The following is a 494-nucleotide window of genomic DNA, read 5'->3' on the forward strand; positions in this document are numbered from 1 at the left end:
TGTGTGTGTGTGTGTGTGTGTGTGTGTGTGTGTGTGTGTGTATGCGCGCGCGCGTATGTGTGTGTCCATCCATCCATCCATCTACCTACCCATCAATCTACCCTCTTCTCACTACCATCCATTATCTCACCAACATAACAATACTCTTCATTAAAACATTTGTGTCTCCTTAATTTCATTCACTCCGTCTTTCATTTTAGCCCAGACTCTTTCCGCTGCTCTCATCTGACTTTCCTCGTTAAGATATCAAACTGTAAAGATGTTCCTATATCGTTATCATCTCTGATAAACACATTTTCTGTGTGGTAAAACGATCCACACCAACGCATGTTATATCTCCACCAATCTCGCCGATACACAATGGCAGTCATTAAATGAAAGATAGCGAGAATTTTGACAACTGTCTTATTTCAATTATTATTATTATTATTATTATTATTATTATTATTATTATTATTTGGTGTTGCTGTTCTTGTTTTTAACATCTACCTGCA

Source organism: Octopus bimaculoides, chromosome 1, assembly GCF_001194135.2.
Source record: "Octopus bimaculoides isolate UCB-OBI-ISO-001 chromosome 1, ASM119413v2, whole genome shotgun sequence".
Taxonomy (NCBI): Eukaryota; Metazoa; Mollusca; class Cephalopoda; order Octopoda; family Octopodidae; genus Octopus; species Octopus bimaculoides.